The sequence below is a fragment of the Schistocerca gregaria genome, unplaced genomic scaffold (assembly GCF_023897955.1).
Source record: "Schistocerca gregaria isolate iqSchGreg1 unplaced genomic scaffold, iqSchGreg1.2 ptg000483l, whole genome shotgun sequence".
Classification (NCBI taxonomy): Eukaryota; Metazoa; Arthropoda; class Insecta; order Orthoptera; family Acrididae; genus Schistocerca; species Schistocerca gregaria.
The window spans coordinates 736491-745000 of NW_026061892.1; positions in this window are offsets into that span (position 1 = coordinate 736491).

Here is an 8510-nt window from a genome sequence, read left to right on the forward strand (position 1 = left end):
TATTTCACTAAGTGTTTTTATTACATCTAGATTTAATTCGCTTATAGTGTCCTCTAACTCCTGACCTTTCTCGTCTTGCTCTCCACTGTGCCACAGGAATGACTTTGCATTGGCATCCATAGCTATTACTACTTGTTTGTCCTGTAGTGCTCCACAAATCACCTTTAGCTGATCTAAATACATTGTTATAGGTTCTCTGTATTGACAGTATATGGATACTAGATACCATTTAGCATTTGCAGCTTGCACTTCAACTGTTACAATGTGTTCATTTTTACCCTCCCGGGAGTATGGTTCCTGCATGCATATTATGTCGCCTCTATGTTCTTCTGCTATTTTTCGCAGTTCGTAATTGATCTGCACACTTCTCATTGTGTTTATTTGGAATACTTTTAAATCCATTACGGATGATATGTTCTGAAGTGGTCTTCTGGCCATGTCTTGTTCGGATCAAAGGCAATTCGGCCGTATGTTGTCACCATTTGGATGTATAAACTTTCCATATTAAATGTTTGGCCTCTTCTTTTGTAAACTTGCTTAACTACCTTTAACAGCTGTTCATGTCCCGTGGGAATTCCCGCTGCAGCCAGCTGGATGCAGTCGACATCCGCCAGAGCTGGGTAAGTGATCTTCGAGCCGTTTTTGTGCCCCACTCTCACTAGTTGTCTTAATGCAATGGTTAGCATACCTGGTTCTTCTAATCTCGCCAATTGAAGAACATTTTCACATATGTGGTATGAGTCTTTTGGGTCCACTGCCTGGTACGCGGTGGTCGCGCCCAATTGTCCCCTTGCATCTTCATTTTTATTGCTATTTAGTACTTGATCTTTATCTTTCTCTTTTGGCGAGCTCGGCCGTCCGTCTGCACCCTTCATCGGCACTTCTTTGTCATAAAAAACGGACGGCCGAGGTCGTCCTTCTTTACTTTCTGTATTGCATCTTGTTGTTTCTTTTGTGTCTTGATACTGTGTTTGTTTACTCTTTGGTGTTGTGGACGCCCCCGGCCGCCCAATTGTGCCCTCCATCGGCATTTGTTTTTCATAAAAATAGGGCGACCGAAGTCGCCCTTCTGTCTGTTTTTGTGTATATGTTCTTTGTTGTGCTTTGGACGGCCCCGGCCGCCCATCTATGCCCTCCATCGGCAATTTTTTGTCATAAAAAATGGGCTACCGAGGTCGCCCTTCCGTCTGGACTTGTGCATCTGTCATGTTTGTTGTCTGTACTTGTGCATCCTTCATAATTTTTTGTGTTATACATGTAGAACTACAAGAAGACGACATACAGGATACAAGTCTTTTTGTAGGTACCTTTGCGATACAGTTTTGCGCTGTGCATTGTGTTGTATGTTGTTTGTTTTTATTGTCCCCCTGTACGTCTTTGTTTACTTTGTGTTTACCCTGTTTCTCTTCTTGGTTTCCTTTATCCCCTTGTTCCTCTTGCTTTCTTGCTTCTAATGCTTCCCTAATTTTCATACCCCTAAGTGTTTCCCTTAGCTGCTTACTCGGAGATTTATGCTTTTTCCTTTTTGCCTCTTGGGGGTTAATCTCCATAGTCAGTTCTTTGTATCAACCTACCCAGCAAGAGCTGATATGTGGGGCATTCCTTTGTGTTTGGTGCTCGGCATCTCTTTTTCCCCCTTCTTTGACAGGGTATGCACGTTTGTGGCCTGTTCTTTTCTAGGCACTCTTTTTTATTATGGTTATCTACTCCACAATGACCACAGGTTTGATCTTTCGAGGTACAGAACTTTTGTACGTGTCCCAGATCCATGCATTTACGGCATCTGGGTACCACACAGTAGTCTTTGACTGCCACTGAGCTATATTCAACATATATTTTCCCTACTTGCAGTAGTTCCTTTCTTAAGATTGGGGAAACTTCAACCACTTGATGCCCTGTATCTTTTTCTTTTCTTCCCATTTTGAATTTTAGCTTGAATTCATTCTTGAATTCTTCAAAGGTCATCTTTTCTTCAAAGTTTTGAGCATATATGCGCTCTATGAGTTCATCTGGTGTTAATCGATTGGATATGTCAAATATGGTCATTAATGGCCATCTTTTCTTCACTCTTTTGCAGATTACTGATCTTTGTAGGTCTTTATGCCCAAGTATTGTGTTCCTATCCTGCTCTGTGGGAGTCTCAACTATTACCGCGTTTTTAGCTACTATCACTTTATTTATCTTTATTTCTGCAGTTACCGGTTTTACTACTCTTGTGAATACTTCTTTCACTTGTTTCACGTTCTGTCCTTCTCTGGGCTTTAGGAACAGCGTTACTCCCTGTTGCCGTCATTGTTTCTATATTTTCTTTCATGTTCATTTGTGGTTTTTGTAGTACTCCTCCTGCCACTTAGGCATATGTTTTCGTCTTGTCTGTCATCTGCTGTCTATTCTGTCTTTCCAGTTCTTTTATCCTTCCTTCAAGCTGGCTTTGGGCAATTGCCCACATAGCCAGCTTGTCTTTTATTTCATTAATTCTATCATTCGACATCTTCCCTTTGTCCATTACCAGTAGCGCATTTATCTCCTGTAGCCTTTCGGCTGTGCTTTTAATCTCCATTTCATCGTTCGAGTCGATTCGCTCGGAAGTCTCCGTCTCTGTATTTTCCGCCACGATTTCCTGAGAGAGACCAAAGATTGGAAGCCCGTCTCTTTCCCTGGACCGGCATCTCTGGCATGGGGGGGGGGGGCTTCTTGCAGCTCGCTCACCAGTCCCGCCCCTTGACCAAGAGCTTTATGAGCTGCTTGGGTTTAGCGCGCCGTTTCCAACGCACTAGTCCCCTTCCACAATCGCACCACTGAAGATTTCTCCTGTCCCTCCCCAGCAAATGCCCACCGCATTCCGGAGAGGCGGATTCACCACTCGGCCTTCGCCCCCTACTAGGCCGAGTTTCCACTCTAAGGCATTGGACCCAGTCCTACCCAGGTGCTGGGTCGGTCCCCCACACTTTCGGGGGTCTGGCCCCATCTAACCTAGCCAGGGACATGTCACCACACCCTGGTTTGGCGGATCATGCTTGGGTCTTCCCTTGCACGGCGATGAGCCTTTGCCGACTCAGACCGCGATCCCTCTCCAGCGAATGCAACCATGGGAAAACGGGGCACAGATGTTGTTGTGCCCCGTACTTAGGGACAGATGTTGTGTCCCTTTAGCGCAGCTTCCCCTGCGCCACGCACCCTTTGCTTTCGCTTTGGGTTGGGGGATATTTAATGTCGTCCAGGACGTGAGGAACTGCAGCAGCCAGACTGCAGGGTTCCGGGATCGTCGTTGGACTTACCCTCATACCTTCGCCCAGCCGCCGGGCTCAACTCAGAAGAGACAGGTGTTACGTCTCTCGTTACGCAGCTCCCCCTGCGCCATGCACCCTTTGCTTTCGCTTGGGTTGGGGGCACTTTACGTCTTGCCTCGACGGGAGTTTTACATCCTGCCTTGACACACGACAACCCTCACAAATCCACAGCCCAGTGATGTTAATGGTGATGATGATGTGATGAAGATGGACATGACTGGGTCTTATGCGTGGAGTTTTACATCATCGAGACAGTGCGGCACTCAAGCCAGAGTTACGTTCCCCAGGGGGGTCTCCACACGTACCGGGGGATCATGACCAACCATGTCTCACCCACCGCTTTTGCTAGTTCACGGTGGGCCAGTGCAGACCGTGAGGATTGCACCCAGTTAAGGGCTAGCCTTTTAACGTCATGCATGGACGGCCCATCCCGTGTCAATTTCTCCTCATCCAAGGGGGGTACTGAGCCAGAGAGCCACGACAAGGCCACGAGATTGGACATTACGGTCCCTGCCCCACTCAGGTTCCTCTGAGCCCCGACGCGTTCGTTGACTTCGGGGAATCAGAGGGTCTCCTGGCGGTTTTAACCCAGTTTCGGGACGCAACACACCTCCCCCAGGTGGCGCTACGCAGACCGAAGTAGATAGGGACAGCGGGAATCTCGTTAATCCATTCATGCGCGTCACTAATTAGATGACGAGGCATTTGGCTATGACAAGCCGTCTTTATTCCGTAGAATAACACAAGTATAAATACAATATATTGTACAATCGATCACATTAGTACGCCAATGTCCGCCACCGAGGTGGGGACTTACAGGGCGAATAAGAACAACAAATATAATGTATTTAGGAAAAGGAAGAAAACACAAATAGACAGATAGACAGATAAAGAGAGAAAGAACAAAGAACAAAGACGGTTATTCCTCCTGTGGATAGGCCCCAGAAGTCAAGGCGAAGAAAATATCCAGCAGTCTATCCGACGCCGGCTCGTGGCATCGGCCTTGCGGTCGTCATTCGCTCGTAAATACGGTAACTTGTGTAGCAGCTCTGCAGTACTCTCGTGCTGAGTACCGCCAGTTCACGGGGTTGAAATCCTAATGCGCAGAGATCCTTCGCCGACGCTAGAGACCATACGCCCCTCCAGTTCAATGTCGCGGTGGACGCAGTCACCTCCTCGACGTCACGGTGCAGATTGGAGATGGCACGCCGGATGGATGGCGTGTCGTAGTAGGCCGCCTTCTGGGAGTGACACCAGTCGAGCCGGAGATGGTCTCCGACTACCTGGGCGTCAATCACTCGGGCGGTGCCGTCTTTGACCGCCACCACGTCAGGCTTGCTTATCCCCTCAGGTGTACGGAGGTGGGGCTTCACAGAAACATTGAAGCCCCTCTGCGCGAGTCCACGAGCGACATAGCGCACAATTGCGTCATGACGCTTCACTCGGGACCCGTGCGTTCTGAAACAAGCCTGTAATACGTGGTTGGCGGTCTCAACGGCCTGGCAGCCCGCGCGGCATCTGGTGTCTGCTTCCCGCCCCCGGCTAGGCCGTGCCCTCGTCGGGAATGCGTTGATGCGGGCGTGGAGAGCATCGATGTAGTTACGCCCAGATAGAAGACGACTGGTGTCGGCGACCCACTGATGTTGCCCTTTGACGGCGGCGGAAGATGACAGCGCTGCGCCGTCGACGGCAACGTGTAGGCGTGCTGCCCACATTTCTCCAACCTGCGTTGACGATTTGAGGAGATGTCCCTCCGACATAAGATGCCGCTCCAGTACCTCGATCTCACGCTGCACCTCATCCAGGCCTGCACCGTCGAAGGCTGGCCCGATCTTCTTCAACGCCAGGAGACGGGACCGACGAAGGTTTGGCCCCATCCAACGGCACGATGGAATGACGAGGCCCCCCTGGGCAACAGGAGCATGGAAGTAGCCCAGGGGAGTGTCCGCCGGGAGGCGGAACCATCTCCTTACGGCGGTCCTCATGGTGATGTCGGCGGATTTTAGCGCACCCAAGCGGGTGCGGCTAAGTGCCAGCCCATGGTACAGGCCAGGAAGAAGTACATTCGTGAGAGCATAGAGGCGCTGTTGCGGCTTGAGTGGAGCTCGCGTGATGACATCCAGCTGCTCCCCCAGATGGAGTCGGGGGTTGAAAATGCAGCGACCGGCGGTGGAGAATTGCAGCCCCAGGTACCGGAAGGTCTCACCCACGCGCAGGGCAGGCATGGTGGTGTTGCCTGCCCTGAAGGTGATGTCCCCGTACACCTTCACCTTCTTTTCGCATCCTGACGCGACCAAGGCGAGGGTGAAACACTTCCGGGCGTTGACCTGCAGCCCCAGATGTGCGAGGGCTGCGATGGCTGTGTCGATGAGGGAGTGCAAGCCCCCTCGTGGTCGATGCAAAAAGCAGGATGTCATCAGCAAAGGCCGCAGTGTTGATTCTGCGACAGAGTATGCGAGCTCCGATGTGGGAGGGCAGTTGTCCTAAAACATAGTCCACCGCAAAATTGAAAACTAGGGGGAGAGGGGATCGCCCTGACGGACGCCCCGTGACGGCTGCACAGACACGTCCACGCCGGCGCCGCCAGCTATCACTGTTGCGCTGCCCTCGTAGCACCGGTCGACGTATTCAATAAAGCTATCCGGCAGGCCATGAGCCCTCAGCACAGGGCGAAGGGCTGCATGATCTACCGAATCGAAGGCTTTAGAAACGTCGATCGATGCCACGAAGACAAAGCGGCAGGAGCGGACTGCGTCGGTGAGAGCAGTGTCCAGGATGAAGGTATTCTCCAACATCCCATCCCGAGGGACGAATGCCCGCTGACGTTCGTCCACAGCACATGCATGCATCAGGCGTGACGCAAGAACCTTATGGAAGGTCCGCACCAGCACCGAGCAGACCGTGATGGGGCGAAAGTCAGCAGGGGATGTTGGTGCAGCCGTTTTGGGGAGGAGGGATGTGCGTGCGCGAAGCAGACGCTCTGGAAGGGCACGGGCCAGAATGAAGAGGTTCATCAACTTCACGAGGACTTCGTGCGGCAGGCGCCGCAGCTCGACGGGAGTAAGGCCGTCCGGGCCGGCTGCTGAACCTCTGGGCGGCAAGGCAGCGGCGACCTCCTCATATGTGACCGGCCCCCACAGGCGCTCAGGAGCAACAGGCTCTGAATGCGGCAGGAGGCGGTCACGGATGAAGCCCGCGGTGGAAAATGGCTTCTTTGTGAAGAGGTCCGCCCAGAAGTCCAGCAGACCGGGGATGTCAGGCGGCGGCTGCAGCAGGGTGCCATCCAGAAGGCCACGCACGCAGCGTGCGCGCGACCGCCGGAAGGCACTCTGCGTCTTGGCGTACTCACATCGGCGCCGTTTGCGCCTCTGCTGCGGCGGAGAGGCCACTTAGGTGGTTGGCGCGGCCTCTGTGTCCTCGTGGTTGACCTCTCCTCTCTGGACCCGACCGACGCAAGGGCAGCTGGAAGTATGCCCAGGATGACTTCGGGCAGCGCTCCCGGCCCCAGACCGATAATTCGGTCTAGCGCAGAGAAGCGCTGAGCGGAAGCGGGTAGCCCCGCTAGATGCTCCCAGACGGCGGCGTCAGTCGGCCCCTCCAGCGGCGGCCCGGTGGTGTCGGCCGCGAAGTCCGCAGCTGCGTCATCGTGTGGCGCAGCGCTAACGCCCGCGTCTGGCAGCGGCCTCACCGCTCCCCGGCGGGACGCCGGCTCTTCCCCCCGACCGATTTCAAGCGTCTCCATAAATTGGCGGACAAGCTGTTTGTGGGCAGCCTTCCGCCTCTGGCACTTGATCGCCTCAAGCGTTCGGTCGGGGAACATCCTCGTCAGCTCTTGATTGACGAAGAAGAACCGTGTGTCCCTCTCAAGGAACAGTTCGGCCTCCACTTTGGCGAGCGATAGGACCTCCTCTTCCGTCCACCTCGCGCGATGCCTCTCTGTGATGATCTCCACGTTGGCGGCCGCAGGATGTTGGCGGCGGCGATGGACCCCAAGACCGTTCTTTGTGGTGAAGCTGCGGTGGCACTCACTGCAGGTGTAAGAAGCTACACAAGTTACTGTATGTGCGGCATGGCCGGTTGGCCGGATAGGTGCTGGGGAAGCTGGGGTGGCTCCTTCAGCTGAAGGACCACCACTTGTATTCTCATATATACTGCCCCCAACTAAAAGGGATAATGCGAGGGGGGCTGGTAACCCCCCCAGGCCCCTGGTGCGGTCTTCTGCTCTGCGAAATCAGTGGGCCCATGTAAAGGGGAGAAGACGGCAGAAGTGGAGAGGCTAAGAGGGCTAGGAACATGTATTGCGCTTCACACTCCCTGTAACTACAACCCAAGGATAGGAGAGTCATAGTTACTCCCACCGTTTACCCGCGCTTGCTTGAATTTCTTCACGTTGACATTCAGAGCACTGGGCAGAAATCACATTGCGTCAACACCCGCTAGGGCCATCGCAATGCTTTGTTTTAATTAGACAGTCGGATTCCCCCAGTCCGTGCCAGTTCTGAGTTGATCGTTGAATGGCGGCCGAAGAGAATCCGCGCACCCGCGCGCCCCCGGAGGAGCACGCTAAGGCGGACGCGGCCTCGCAGCAAGGAAGATCCGTGGGAGGCCGAGGCATGGGACCGAGCTCGGATCCTGCACGCAGGTTGAAGCACCGGGGCGCGAACGCCGCACAGGCGCGCGCATCCTGCACCGCCAGCCAGCACGAGGCCAACCAACGGCGAGAGCAGACCACGCCCGCGCTAAACGCCCGCACTTACCGGCACCCCTACGGCACTCACCTCGCCCAGGCCCGGCACGTTAGTGCTGACCCACTTCCCGACCAAGCCCGACACGCCCCGATCCTCAGAGCCAATCCTTATCCCGAAGTTACGGATCCAATTTGCCCACTTACCTTACCTACATTATTCTATCGACTAGAGGCTCTTCACCTTGGAGACCTGCTGCGGATATGGGTACCAACCGGCGCGACACCTCCACGTGGCCCTCTCCCGGATTTTCAAGGTCCGAGGGGAAGATCGGGACACCGCCGCAACTGCGGTGATCTTCGCGTTCCAAACCCTATCTCCCTGCTAGAGGATTCCAGGGAACTCGAACGCTCATGCAGAAAAGAAAACTCTACCCGATCTCCGGACGACGTCTCTGGGTCCTTTTGGGTTACCCCGAGGAGCATCTCTAAAAGAGGGGCCCGACTTATATCGGTTCCGCTGCCGGGTTCCGGAA